Here is a 14,971-nt window from a genome sequence, read left to right as displayed (position 1 = left end):
CGGCAGAGTCACTTGCTGTCTTCAAGAAACGACTAAAAACTCAACTGTTTAGTCTCTACTTTCCTTCCTAATCTTAACTGCCTCTCTGGCTATACCACTAACTGTACTCTCTCTCTCTCTCTCTCAAAAAAAAAAAGACTTTACACACCTGAAACTTGTCTATAGCACTTGTTCACTGCTGCTCTTATAGTTGTGTAAATTGCTTCCTTGTCCTCATGTGCTAAATGACTAAATGTAAATGTAAATGTAAATGTAATTGTGGAACCAACATCACTACTTGCCATACACTTTTATACACATATACACTTATTTAACAACACACTTTACATGCCAATTTGCACATAACAGCTGCTAATATAACATTGTATATAGTAATATACCTGTACATAAACTTGTCAATTTGTATATTTGCATTCACTACTTATTTGTACCCACTGTGTCACCGTGCAGCCTATAATATTATTATAATTATTATCATAATTTGATCCAAGTCAAACTTTTCTTTTTTTCGACAGGAGGAGTGAAGAGGAGGAGTGAAATGTTATAATTCACCCTGTAGCCAGTACTGGGAAATGTACATACACACTCATTCTTTACGGACAATTTTAGTTTATTCAATTCACTTATACCACATGTCTTTGGACTGTGGAGGAAACCGGAGCACCCAGAGGAACCCACACCAACACAAGGAGAACATGTAAACTCCACACAGAAATGCTAACTGACCCAGCCAGCGACCTTCTTGCTGTGAGGCAACAGTGCTAACCACTGAGCTATTTAATAATTAGGCATTGGAATCAGAATATGAATACATATATCCTAAACAAATAAATCGTTAATAATAAATGTTCCTCACAAATTATCGGATTCTACTGTACACCCTCTTATCAATGGTCATCACTGGAACCCCACCCTGCTGGTTGGAGTCTTACCTCAATGGCAGATCATTCGAGATTGCCTGGAGAGGAGAGGTATCCAAAACCACAAAACCAAGGAGTTTGAAGCGCTAACTGAGGAGCTCAGTCAGAAATCTAGCACTCTGGCATCTATTGACTCAGAGCTGCAGAAACTGAAAGAAATTGCCAATCACCAGAAGAAGAGGGTGACGGAGATGATGTCCTCTCCGCTCAAAGATCTGACTGAGATTGGCATTGCTGTGGGCAACAATGACATCAAGCAGCATGAAGGCAGTGGTCTTATAGACGAAGAGTTCACTGTAGCCAGACTCTACATCAGCAAGATGAAGTCCAAAGTCAAATCAATGGTCAAACATTGTAAACAGCTGGAAACCACTCAATCTGAGAGTAACAAAAAGATGAATGCAAGTGATAAGGAGCTTGCAGCATGTCAGTTACGCATCTCCCAGCACGAGGTGAAAATTAAATCTTTGACCGAGTACCTGCAGAATGTAGAGCAGAAGAAGAGACAGCTGGAGGAGGATGTGGACTCTCTCAGTGAAGAACTGGTCAAAATCAGCGCTCAGGAGAAAGTTCATGCGATGGAGAAAGAGAGTAAGATTCAGAGTGCCAATGAGGTGAAGGAGGCAGTTGAAAAGCAGATCCAGAGTCACAGGGAGGCTCATCAGAAACAGATCAGCAGCCTGAGAGATGAGCTGGAAACCAAAGAGAAACTCATCACTGAACTGCAAGATCAGAATCAGAAGATCATGCTGGAACAGGAGCATTTAAGGGTGGAACATGAGAAACTCAAATCCACCGACCCGGAGACGAGCCGCAAACTGCATGAGCTCACTATGATGCAGGACCGCAGGGAACTGTCACGGATTGGTCAGGCTCTCACGATCCCCACTCACGAAGATCACCATCACCTGACTTCTAATGAGCACACAGCTGCATCACATTCACGAGCACCAGATAAAAGCACAGCACTCCAGTCGCTCATTGTCCGGGCTCGTCTCGACGAAAGCGGACAACTGAGCGACCACTCAGCGTAGTCATCCTCAGCTAAAACAAACGCTTTACTTACCTGTTCTCTTTGTATTCCTCCTAGTCTTCCTGGTCCACCCGAATCGTCCTGTCTTCCAGTCCTTCCAAGTCTGTGTCATCCTCTGTCAGCTGTATCTGGTGTGTGCTGTCCATCCTCGTGTATTCCTGTTACCCAGCCACGGAGGAAAAGACCCCAACATCACTCCTGATCCTCCTGGCTATCCTTCATGTGCTCCTTGTTGTCATTTAATAAACACCCTAACGTTTCCTTACCTCTGTCTCCTGTCCGCTTCATAACAGAAGCCCGGACCAATAACGACGACAACATGAGCACCCCCGATCACTTTCAAGAGCTGGTGGACCAGTTGAAGCGGATTCTACAGCCACCAGCTCCACTTTCCAACGCACCACCAGCACCGAGCACTTCCGCCTCCACAGTTTCTTCTTCGGCCCTTCCTTCCAGTCCCATGGCCCGACCAGCGCCCTACTCAGGCGGAGCGGGGGAGTGCAATGGTTTTCTGTTACAATGTTCCCTCATATTCGAAATGCAACCTTCTCTATATCCCACAGATAAGTCAAAGATCGCCTACATCGTATCACTACTCTCTGGGCCTGCACTTAAATGGGCTGAGACGATCTGGAACCAAGCCGGGCCGGTCATGAATTCCATCACTACCTTCACGGAGTATTTCAAAGAGGTGTTTGGACGTTCTGATGGGGAAGTAGCCGCTGGAGAGCAGCTGTATCATCTAAAGCAAGGTACTCTATCTACACAGGAATATGCTCTCCGGTTTCGCACTCTAGCAGCTGCAAGTGGATGGAATGAGAGATCGTTGTTGACCACGTACCGGCTCGGCTTGGAACCCACTCTCCGAATCCAGCTGGCCACATTAGATGATACTATGGGTCTGGAGAGATTCATCCAACATTCTCTCCGATGTTCCGATCGTCTCCGTTCCTATCAACAGGACACCATCACCCCCTCGTCTGCACTCCTCCAATCGCCTGAGTCAACAGCCTCTCCAGAACCAGAACCCATGATAATAGAGTCTGGAAGACTGACATCAGCGGAACGACAGAGGAGGCTGACCCGGGGTCTGTGTCTATACTGCGGTGTCAGTGGACACACCCGTATGGAGTGTCCCCTTCGTCCCATTCGGACTTCAGTGAGTGTATTCAGTACGAATATTGAACAATGTAAACCACTTACTACCACCGTACAAATAACTACTGCCTCTATTTCTCTCCTTGTCACAGCCCTCATCGACTCCGGGTCAGCAGGGAACTTCATCTCCCAATCCCTCTGTCGTCAACTCCACCTACGTACTGAGGCGTCCTCGCATATATACCAGATACAACCGATAACCCAGTGCACTCGATCTTCGACCCGTATCCATCGACAATGCGAAGACATCCTTCTTCAAGTGGGGTTGTTACATCAAGAGAGGATTCAATTTCTGGTTCTGGAGGGTGCAAATATGGACATCATTCTAGGGCGCCCGTGGCTGGTGAAGCACGATCCCATCATCTCTTGGGGCACAGGAGAGATAAAGAAATGGGGATCTGGATGTACACCTACCTGTTTTCCAAATCTCCCTCTTCAAGGTCGGAACCCCATTTCTTTGTTTACAACATCGGTCGAGAGTCCTCCTGAGAAGCAGTCTATCCACATTCCTAAGGAGTACAGCTCCTTTCATGATGTCTTCTGCCCCAAGAGAGCTTCCCAGCTACCGCCGCATCGGCCATGGGACTGCGCGATCGACCTAGTTCCAGATGCCCAGTTGCCAAGAGGTAGGATCTACCCGCTCTCGCTTCCAGAGAATCAGGCAATGGAAGATTACATAAGGGAGGCTCTGAGTCAGGGGTACATACGTCACTCAAAATCACCAGCCGCCTCAAGCTTCTTCTTTGTGGCCAAGAAGGACGGAGGGCTGCGTCCATGCATCGACTACAGGGTCCTAAATAACGGTACAGTAAAATACCGATATCCCCTTCCTCTGGTACCAGCCGCTTTGGAACAGCTCCGAGAAGCTAAAGTCTTCACTAAATTGGACCTCCGCAGCGCGTATAATCTGATAAGAATACGTGAGGGGGACCAATGGAAGACAGCATTCGTGACCCCTACTGGCCACTATGAATATGAGGTCATGCCTTACGGTCTGGTCAACGCCCCCTCCGTATTCCAAAACTTCATTCATGAAGTCCTCCGGGAGTTTCTTCACCACTTTGTAATAGTGTACATAGATGACATCCTCATTTACTCCCGGAGTGAGGCCGAACATCGCCAACACGTTGCGGAGGTCCTACACACATTGAGAGAACATCACCTCTACCTCAAAGCGGAGAAATGCTCATTCCACCAGAAGTCGATTCATTTCTTGGGATACATCATTGACCAAACCGGTATACGTATGGATGGGAAGAAAATTGAGGCTGTTCTATCCTGGTCAGAACCCACTTCCATTAAGGAGCTCCAGAGGTTTCTTGGGTTTGCTAACTTTTATAGACGGTTTATCAAGGACTACAGCAGGATTACATCACCTCTCACTAATCTCCTCAAGGGTAAACCCAAAGGACTGGAGTGGACCAAAGAAGCAGCCGCAGCCTTCCGCCTTCTTAAGAAGGAGTTCACAAGGGCCCCACTCCTGACTCATCCTGACCCAAATCTTCCTTTCGTGGTGGAAGTGGACGCATCCACCACCGGCGTCGGGGCAGTATTATCCCAACATCATGATACACCGCCCCGACTGCATCCCTGTGCCTATTTCTCTCGGAAGTTGAGCCCGGCGGAGCAGAATTACAGCATAGGAGACAGGGAGCTTCTAGCAATCAAGCTAGCCTTGGAGGAGTGGCGTCACTGGTTGGAGGGAGCCAAACATCCGTTCCAGGTGATCACAGATCACAAAAACCTCCAATATATCAAAGAGGCCAAGAGACTATGTCCACGTCAAGCCAGATGGTCACTTTTCTTCTCACGTTTTGATTTCTCCATTTCCTATCGTCCAGGACCCAAGAATCTAAGAGCAGACGCTCTCTCTCGTTTACACGAGCATCACGATCATGAAGAACTCCCAACGAAGATTCTTCCCGAACACATCTCCATTTGTCCGATCACCTGGAACGCTCCTCCAGTCGTTGCCACTCCGGAAGCCCCTGCTCCGCCGGGATGCCCTCCTCATCGGCAGTTCATACCACCTGAACACCGGGTAGATCTGATCCACTCCTTACATACCTCGCTAGGCACTGGACATCCAGGGATCAACAATACTCTCTCGCTAGTATCCCAACGATTCTGGTGGCCAAACATGGCAAGGGATGTGAGGCAATATGTTCAGGGCTGTAAGGACTGTGCCCAATCCAAGAGCCCACGTCATCTACCCGCTGGAAAGCTCCATCCCTTGCCGATTCCGAACCGTCCCTGGTCACACCTAGGAGTGGACTTTATCACTGACCTCCCCTCGTCAGAAGGTAATACCTGTATTCTAGTCATCGTAGATAGATTCTCAAAGTTTGTCAAACTAATCCCTCTGAAAGGTCTTCCCACAGCCTTTGAAACAGCCGACAATATCTTTAATCAAGTCTTCAGGTCATTTGGTATTCCAGAAGATATTGTGTCGGACAGAGGTCCACAGTTCATCTCACGTCTATGGAAAGCCTTCTTCAAGCTCCTAGGTGTGGCCGTCAGCCTCTCTTCTGGATATCATCCCCAAACCAACGGGCAGACAGAGAGGAAGATTCAGGAGGTGGGACGGTTCCTGAGGACCTTCTGCAGTGGTCACCAGAGCTCCTGGAGCCAGTATTTGGGCTGGGCAGAATATGCCCAAAATTCACTGCGGCAACCCTCCACCGGACTCACGCCATTCCAGTGCGTCCTGGGCTTCCAACCACCGCTCTTTCCCTGGGATGGCGAACCATCTGATGTCCCCGCAGTGGATCACTGGTTCCGGGAGAGCGAGAGAGTCTGGGACGAGGCTCATCAACATCTGCAGAGGGCAGTCCGTCGAAGCAAGGTAACCGCCGATAGAAGAAGGTCTGAAGAACCCAGATACACACCCGGACAAAAGGTGTGGCTATCCACCCGGGACATACGCATGCGACTGCCCTCTCGCAAGTTAAGTCCCCGATTTGTTGGTCCCTTCACCATCGTGGAACAGGTTAACCCCGTCACCTACAAACTACAATTACCCTCTCACTACCGTATTCACCCTACATTCCACGTATCACTCCTGAAACCCTATCACGATCCTGTTCTTCCCTCCACAGAGCCTGACCACGAAGAGGAACCCCCTCCTCCACTGCTCCTAGAAGAAGGAGCCGTCTACGCAGTGAAGGAGATCTTGCGTTCCCGACGTCGTGGTGGCCAGTTGGAGTACCTGGTGGACTGGGAAGGGTACGGCCCCGAAGAAAGGACATGGGTTCCCAGAGCTGATATTCTCGATCCTAGTCTCATGGTGGAGTTTCATGAGAGCCACCCTGAGTTCCCAGCGCCTAGAGGCAGAGGGAGACCACCACGGCGTCGGAGGTGTCGGCCCTCAGGAGCGGGCCCTGGGGAGGGGGGTACTGTCACGGATTGGTCAGGCTCTCACGATCCCCACTCACGAAGATCACCATCACCTGACTTCTAATGAGCACACAGCTGCATCACATTCACGAGCACCAGATAAAAGCACAGCACTCCAGTCGCTCATTGTCCGGGCTCGTCTCGACGAAAGCGGACAACTGAGCGACCACTCAGCGTAGTCATCCTCAGCTAAAACAAACGCTTTACTTACCTGTTCTCTTTGTATTCCTCCTAGTCTTCCTGGTCCACCCGAATCGTCCTGTCTTCCAGTCCTTCCAAGTCTGTGTCATCCTCTGTCAGCTGTATCTGGTGTGTGCTGTCCATCCTCGTGTATTCCTGTTACCCAGCCACGGAGGAAAAGACCCCAACATCACTCCTGATCCTCCTGGCTATCCTTCATGTGCTCCTTGTTGTCATTTAATAAACACCCTAACGTTTCCTTACCTCTGTCTCCTGTCCGCTTCATAACAGGAACAGGCCAGACAAGATCTGAAAGGCTTGGAAGAGACTGTGGCTAAAGAGCTGCAGACTTTGCACAATCTCAGGAAATTGTTTGTTCAGAATCTGGCAACTTGTGTTAAAAAGAGTGCAGAGATGGACACTGATGAGACTGGTGGCAGTGCTGCTCAGAAACAGAAAATCTCTGTTCTGGAGAACAATCTCGAACAGCTCACTAAGGTCCACAAACAGCTGGTGCGTGATAATGCTGACCTGCGCTGTGAGCTTCCTAACCTGTAGAAGCGTCTGCGGGCCACAGCCGAGTGAGTGAAGGCTCTGGAGACTGCGCTCAAAGAGGCCAAAGAGAACGCAGCTCGTGACCGCAAGCGCTACCAGCAGGAGGTGGACCACATCAAAGAGGCCGTCAGAGCGAAAAACATGGCCTGCAGAGGACACTCCGCACAGAGAGCTAAACTAATCAGGCCTGGACAGCAACCTGTAGCTTCTCCTACACACCCCAATGTGCTGCGTTGAGGCAGTGGCGTCCTCTACCAGAACAGCCAACCTATGCCCATCAGAGGAGGTGGCACTAAACAAGATAAGAGCTAAAGACGATTTTTCTCCCAACACTACCGAAGCTGCAAGAATGCAAAAATGTCTTCATGGAAACCTGTCATTCTATTAACATAATCCCTCCTGCTGCTGCACATGGGAGGACGTGCGAATCGAAATATTCATGGCTGTACAGTTCCACTCCCTATCAAGTTCATCAGCTGGTCAAAGGGGTTCCTCAGAGATCTGTTCTTGGTCCTTATTCTTTTTACACCACATCACTGGGAACGCTCTGGTTACTAAAGTAACCCTCTGGGAACGAAAAACGCTATAGTGGATTTTAATCCACGTATGGGGATTTGCTCAGAAAGCCAATCATCTGAAAGAGTATGTAAACGGGCCAATGAAATGCCAAATGAATTGGCAGCATCAGCTTGTGCACCTGTTGCTTGTTGCAATCAATTTAGCATAAAGCACAGCGAAAGCAAAATGAGGCATCCTTTTTAAGCTGAAGAGACTGATACCTACAGCTAAGGAACAATCATTATGGCGATGCAATATAACAATTCAGAGGGTTACTTTAGTAACCAGAGCGTTCCCCTTCGGCTGGAGAACTTCAATGCTATAGTGGATTTTAATCCATGTATGGGAAATGTCTGGAAAACGCCATAATGACTGCACCTTACCTTCGCCTCCGATGAGAGGATAGGCAGGCATAGCATGAGCGCACCTGCATCATAAAGAGGTGCGGTCTTCCAACATGAACCCTGGCCCTTACTTATCCCACTTCAAAGAAGATTTATCGATTTAGATATATTTTTCGGGAGCCGCAAGCATCTAGATAATTCTAGGAATTTAATACGACAGTCCGTTGGGAAAGCGTGCAGTCCCATTGGGGAGGACACTGTGGAGGCCACCAGCTACCCAAATGGGGAGATATGATGGCAGAATATATGGTCTAGCTCTGAGAAGGGGGAGGACGCATATAATAAAATGGTTAGTGGAGAGGGAAGACACGGGTCCGCCTGTGGGGGTGGGGGGAGGTGGGGCTGGGGGCTGCATCGTGGCTGAATAAGCATATGGGATCGCCTAGTGGGGATCACGCATAGCGGGCACCTATACCCAAAATGCGGGCTGACCAGAGGGCAGACCTACAATGTAATGGGCCAGCGAGTAACTGCTCTGCTGAGTCAGTGCTGGGGACCTTGGAGGAATCTGCAGGGCTCACCTAAGCGTTGAACTTTACTGACAGAGTAAATAAGCGCACGTATCTCCGTGTTTAGAAGAATAGTGCAGCAAGCAAGTTTCAACACCTTAACCGAGTTGTTTCCTCAATCACCAAGGGTTACCTAATACCCTTGAAGAAACCGGCTTTACTCGCAGATTGTAAAACCTTGCAAATGTATTAGGTGTTGCCCAGCGCGCAGCTCTACAGATGTCTGTTAGAGAGGTGTCGCGTGTACGCGCCCAAGAGGATGCGATGCTCCGAGTGGAGTGCGCACACATTCCTGGGGGACACGGCTCGCCCTGGCTCTGGTAAGCGAGGAAAATGGCATCCACTGTCCAGTGGGCCAACCTCTGTTTCGATATGGCACTTCCCTGCTGCCGACCACCATAACAGATGAAGAGCTGCTCAGATGATCTAAAGCTCTGAGTGCGGTCCAGATAAATTCGCAAAGCGCAAACTGGACAAAGTAATGAAAGGGCTGGGTCTGCCTCCTCCGGGGGCAGCGCTTGCAGGCTCACTACCTGGTCTTTAAACGGTGTGGTAGGAACCTTGGACACATATCCCAGGCTGGGTCTCAGTACAATATGAGAGTAAGCCGGCCCGAATTCCAGGCACGAGTCACTGACCGAAAATGCCTCCAGGTCCCCGACCCTCTTAATCTATGCCAACGCGACCAGCAGAGCTGTCTTCAGGGACAGAAATCTTAAAGATACTGAGTCGAGTGGTTCGAAGGGATCTGTACGCAGGCTCGTGAGAACAAGAGCGAGATCCCAAGAGGGCATGAGAGGGGGGCAGGGTAGATTAATTCGCCTAGCGCCTCTTAGGAAACTGATAATGAGGTTATGCCTTCCCACGGTGCTGCCAGCCACCGAGTCATGATGAGCGGAGATGGCAGCCACGTAAACCTTGAGTGTGGAGGGCGACAGCCTGCTCTCCAGCTTCTCTTGGGGGAGAGAAAGCACAACGCTGATCTGGAAATCTCGGGGGTTTTCTCTGCGAGAGACACACCATTCAGTGAATAGACTCCACTTCAGGGCATAGGCACGCCTCGTGGAGGTGTGAGTGATGGTATTAACCACCGCAGTCAGTACCTAAGTCTTCCTCATGTCTAAGGACCACACGTGAAGGTTCCTAAGATCGGGGCAAGGGCGCCTGATGGTACCCTGTCCCTGAGAGAGTAGGTCCTCTCTCAAAGGGATCTGCCAGGGGAGGGCCGTCGCGAGGAGGGAGAGCTCTGACATCCAGGTCCAGTTGGGCCAGAGGGGTGCAACTAGCAAGACATGCTCCTCGTCCTCCGTGACCTTGCACAGTAACTGCGCGAGCAGGCTCATATTTGCGCATACCCCGAGGCCAGCTGTGGGCCAGTGCATCCGTGCCGAGAAAGCCCTCGGTCAGGGAAAAGAACAACTAGCAATGAGCGTTCTCGGGGGAAGCAAACAGATCGATCTGGGATTCCCCGAATCGCGCCCATATCAGCTGAACAGACACGGGGTGGAGTCTCGATTCTCCGGGACATAAAGGCTGCCGTGAGAGCGCGTCGGCTGAATGGTTGAGCTCGCCAGGAATGTGAATGGCACGCAGCGATTTCAACCGCGTATAACTCCAGAGGAACAGACGGCAGGCAGGCTGAGACATGCGACGAGAGCGAATACCCCCCATGCGGTATATATACGCCACCGCCACCATGCTGTCCATCCTGACCAGCATGTGCTGCTGCTCCAGCACCGGAAAAAAACGGTGGAGAGCGAGGAACACTGCCAACAGCTCTAGGCGATTGATATGCCAATGCAACTGGGTTCCTTTCCACAAGCCCACAGCTGCATGCCCGCAACACACAGCCCCCCAGTCCGTGCAGGAAGCATCTGTTGAAACAACAACATGACTGGGCGCCTGTCCTAGAGGCACTGCGGCCTGTAAGAACGAGGGGGGGTTCCAAGGGCTGAGGGTGCAGCGACACAGCACAGTAACAGTGACTCTGTGTGTGCCCGCGTGCCATGCGTGTCTGGGGACTCGATCGTGAAGCCAGTGCTGAAGTGGTCTCATATGGAGTAATCTGAGCGGTGTGACAGTGGCTGCGGATGCCATATGCCCCAGGGGCCTCTGAAATAATTTCAATGGGACCACTATTTTGCTGTCGAACTCTCTCAGACAGTTCAGCATTAGCTGACCGTGCTCTCCGGAGAGGCGCGCTGTCATGGTGACCGAGTCCAGCTGCAGCCCGAGAAAAGACATCCTCTACATAAGGGCGAGTTTGCTCTTTTCTCGGTTGACCTGAAGCCCCAACAGGTGGAGGTGCCGGAGCACCTTGTCTCTGTGCATAATCAATTGCTCCCGAGAGTGGGCTAAAATCAGCCAGTCGTCGAGATAATTGAGTATGCGGATGCCCACAAGCCGAAGGGGTGCTAAGGCACCTTGAGCTTGGTAAAGACACGCGGGGACAGAGAGAGTCCGAAGGGGAGGACTTCGTATTGACAAGCTCGACCTTCGAACACAAACTGCAGAAACTTACAGTGGCGTGGAAGAATGGAGACATGGAAGTACGCGTCCTTCAGGTCTATTGCTGCAAACCAATCCTGAGGACGAACGCACCGGAGGATGCGCTTCTGCGTGAGCATTCTGAACGACAGCTTGTGCAGACATCGGTTCAAAACGCACAGATCTAGGATTGGCCGTGACCCACCGCTCTTTTTGGGCACAATGAAGTACGGGCTGTATAAACCGCTCTCCATCTCAGCTGCATCCTTTGCCAGGAAGACAGCAATCTTCTATCGCAAGACCAGGGCGGACAAGGGGCTGACCCTGGTGGAATACACACCCGTGAACTTGGGGGTCCCACGGAAGAGCTGGAGGCGAGAGATTCACTCTCACCTCGCACCCAAGCTCCGGAGGGGGGGCTCGAGGGGTGGGAGAAAGGAGACCATCCTCCCAGTGCCTGTGAGCCACTGGCGAAATGCACAGAACCTGAGAGCTGGAAGGCATAGCGTCCCAGACTGGCAGTTCGGACTGTCACATCCGGGGAAGTTGAAAAGTGCTCTTTCATTGATGTTTTCGTGGCACTGAAAAGTGCCGTTGGAAATGGGGCCCGGCCCTCCAGCGGGGAAAGAGCAAATTCCCTCTACTCCGGATGACCTGTCTCAGGGATGCTTCACGGTCCATTTACCGGACTTAATGGCGCCCTGAGCAGGGGGGGGCTGCCTGCTTCCGAGGTGCTCGACGCGCCCACTTCGCCAGAGGCGCAGGCGGGAGCGGGCACCCTCGGCAAGGAGCAGCAGGTGTGGATGGCTCGGCGGGTGGAGCGGGCTTACAGTCCTGCCGATAGATTACATTACCCATCGCATCAGACTGCTCTCTCACCGCCTTGAATTCCTGGGTGAATTCACCAACGGTGTCACCAAACAGGCCAGCCTGGGATATGGGGGAGTCAAGAAAGCGGACTTTGTCGACTTTGTGCATATCAGCCAGGTTTAGCCAGAGGTGGCGCTCCTGGACCACTAATGTGGACATCGTCCTCCCCAGCGCACATGAAGCGGACTTAGTGTTCTGAAGAGCATAGTCGGTAGCGCTGGTAGGTAGCGCTGGTAGGTGGCCATAGCGTGCAAGGCGGAAGCAGCCTGGCCTGCAGCCTTGTAAGCTATAGCTCCGAGGGAGGCAGATAACCTACAGGCCTTGGATGGGAGACGAGGCGGACCCCGCCAAGAAGAGGCGCCACGCGGACAAAGATTGACAGCAATGGCACGCTCGACCTGAGGAATCGTCTCATACCCCCTGGCTGCTCCACCGTCAAGAGTGGTGAGGGCAGAGGGACACGCCGCACTGGCAGAAAAAGGTGCCCTCCAAGACTGCTTGAGCATCCTGTGCACCTCCGGGAAAAAGGGGACGAGAGGCTTCGCAGTGCTTGTGCCCATCATCCAGTGACAGGAAACCACCGCATCCAGAAACGCACGGTCGGAGCGCCATCCTGAAAAGGACATGCTGCACGACTGTGTTGCTCTTTTAGGAAATTTGCAACTTTATACGCACCGCTCTGGAGGACCGGTCCCAAAGAACCCCAGGCAAGGGAAAAGCCCCGCTCGACCATCTGCCACCGCGTGTACACACTCTGGACCAGGAGACCGCTCTCGTTCACTCGAAATCACTGGATAACAGCAGGAGGAACCCTCATCGACTCTCTCAGAAGGCTGTAGAAGGCTGTAGAAGTCTCTGAAGCGAAAAGGATGCCTCATCTTGCTTTCGCTGTGCTTTATGCTAAATTGATTGCAACAAGCATCAGGTGCGCAAGCTGATGCTGCCAATTCATTTGGCATTTCATTGGCCCGTTTACATACTCTTTCAGATGATTGGCTTTCTGAACGAAATCTCCATACGTGGATTAAAATCCACTAAAGCATTAAAGTTCCCCATCCGAAAGGGAACTATCATCCAATCAAATGGTTTCACTTATTGTTATGTCAATGACACACAGCTCTATTTTTTTATTTATTCCGGATGACCCAATATTAGCTGCAAGGATCTTAAACTGCCTAGAGAATATCTCAGCTTGGATCAAAATCCATCATCTACAACTTAAGTTTGGCTATAAGTCACTTTCCAAAACCTTTTCTTTCAATGTTCCACGCTGGTGGAATGATCTACTCATTCCCACTCTGACTACTGATTCACAAGTATCATTCAAGGGGTGGCACAGTGGTTAACATTGTCACCTCACAAGTAGGTCACTGGTTTAAGTCCCGATTGGGCAAGTTGGCATTTCTGTGTGGAGTTTGCATGTTCTCCCCAAGCAGGTTTCCTCCAGTTGCTTTTGTTTCCCCCACAGTCCAAAGACATGCGGTATAGGTTAATTGGATGAACTAAAACTGGCCATGGTGTATAAGTGTGTGTGTGAGAATGTGAGAGTGTATGGGTGTTTCGTAGTACTAGGTTGTGTCTGCTGTCTAAAACATATGCCAGAATACTTGGCAGTTCATTTGGCTGTGGCAAATAAGTGAAGGAAAATAAATAGGATCATTCAAAATGACAACTAAAACCTCACTTCTCTGTGATCACTTAAAGCCCTACGAACAAAGTTATAGGACCCCCTTTTCTCTACCCTACCTCACTGCACATCAACCCCTGTGCATCACACAGTTGAATGAGCTTGACAAACCACCTGTAAAACACACTTTTTCATATCTCTGACACTTTATCAGACACTTGTGGTCACTTATGGTTTGCAAGAAAGCAGACCTAGTTGCAGCAATTAACAAAACTAAGGTCTTAAAGAAGTAAGCATAAGTAGACAGACAAGGGTATGACAAAATCCAAACGGTAGGGGCAATAACATGGGAAAGCCAGTGGTAGGGACAGGAGGACATCAGAATCAACAGCCAGCCAGAAGTAAGAGCAACAGTGGACAAAACCAGAGCTAGATACTGAGAGAAAGCGGTGTAAACTCCAGACTGGCAGGCCACGGAACACAGGACTGGAAAAGTATTCGACACAATAGCAATAATTGTGCAATAAAATATTAAAACTAATAAAAGAAAAGAAAAAAGAAAAGAAAAAATATATAAATCCTTGTAGAAAGAAAACTAAACTGACTTGGGCAAAATGGATAAAAAGAAAAGAAAAACTGAAATAAAGGCTTCTAGAAACTTAAAGAGAAATTAATAAATCAACTACTAAAACAAGACTGGGATTAACACAAAAAAATGGAAAAAGTGAATATGAGGATAAAAGCAAGACAAAGATTGAAACACCAAACTTAAGAACACTAAGAACAAACAAAAGTAAGTAATAGATGAATTACGCCACACAGGCTCCAGGTTACAAAAAAAGACCGGTTGCAATAGCAAACATACCGTGTTGTGCGGTAGGATGCCAAATTCGAAAAATAGAAGATTTAACTTTTACCGTACACCACACTGCTTTTAATGCCAACCACAGACGTCTTTGGCTAAAAGGGAGCTAAATGGAGTGAGGACCTAATTAAAATGCTGGACTCTGCAGTTTTCATTTCATATCAGGCAATTTCACGCTATGCTGAATCATACACATTACTCGTTTTTGATTGCAGCAATGATTTCAGCAAAAACAGTTAAATATGGTTAATTAAACTGCGGACACTGAATGCTAAGAATGAAATGTAAAAAATGTAAGTTCACATACCCTGCCGTACAGATGCAGTTCGCTGTTAGAATGCAGCTCTGCAGTTTTTAGCACTACAAAGCACTACAAAGTTTTGACTCGGGTAATCATGGAACATTATGT

The 14,971-nt window shown here is 49.6% G+C and overlaps 1 pseudogene; it reads left to right on the top strand.

Moving 5' to 3' along the window:
- Positions 1–890: 890 nt before the first annotated feature.
- On the top strand, positions 891–7,708 carry LOC130236737 (kinesin-1 heavy chain-like; annotated as a pseudogene).
- The last annotated feature ends 7,263 nt before the right edge of the window (positions 7,709–14,971 follow it).

Source organism: Danio aesculapii, chromosome 10 (genome assembly GCF_903798145.1).
Source record: "Danio aesculapii chromosome 10, fDanAes4.1, whole genome shotgun sequence".
Lineage (NCBI taxonomy): Eukaryota > Metazoa > Chordata > Actinopteri > Cypriniformes > Danionidae > Danio > Danio aesculapii.
The sequence above is the reverse complement of the archived record's forward strand: the minus strand, read 5'-3'. Positions and strand labels throughout refer to the sequence as shown.